Below are 696 nucleotides of genomic sequence, written 5' to 3' on the forward strand. Positions count from 1 at the left end.
GTCAGATTTAAATGATAATTACAAAATATTATCATATTTCCTTAAGAGTGTCACTAAATTAATATCAGACATTTCTGAAGAGCAAGGGGAGGGAGTGGTGATGGTGAAACATCAGAACATTTCTGAAAAGCCCTGAATGTGCTCTTTACAGGACATCCAGACTTCAAACTGTGGCATGTATAGCCTCAGAGAAATTTACTAAAATATAATGTCCTCATATGAGGATGCAGGGTCTCAGGGGATTAAATTTTATTGCTTTGACTGAATTTAGTTCAGATGCACCCAATTTCTCTGGATCATCATTGAGATTAAAAATATTTTCTTAAAATGCAGATTTCACTGTATTTCAATGTTGAGTCCACCTTATTAAAGGTCCTCTTCTGTGTAATTAGAGCACAGCTGTATCAGATCCCTTCCTACAGGATTATGAAAGTACATTTAATCTTTTGGCCAAGATTTTTTGGTGTATCTTCATCAATTTAACTGAGTTTGGGTGATAAGATTAACACTTTGTTTTTAAGACTCAGTTGGGACTCCTGAATAATTAAAATAGTGACTTTGGTTATAGAATGATATTTTAACCATTTTTCCATAGACAAAGAATTTGACCAATTTTACAATCAATATTAGATTAATCTGATGAAAAAGTATTCACTCAGTTATAGTATTGTATAATTTATGTTACTGTCAGTGACA

Source organism: Sinocyclocheilus rhinocerous, unplaced genomic scaffold (assembly GCF_001515625.1).
Source record: "Sinocyclocheilus rhinocerous isolate Xijiao unplaced genomic scaffold, SAMN03320098_v1.1 scaffold54, whole genome shotgun sequence".
In the NCBI taxonomy this organism is placed as follows: Eukaryota; Metazoa; Chordata; class Actinopteri; order Cypriniformes; family Cyprinidae; genus Sinocyclocheilus; species Sinocyclocheilus rhinocerous.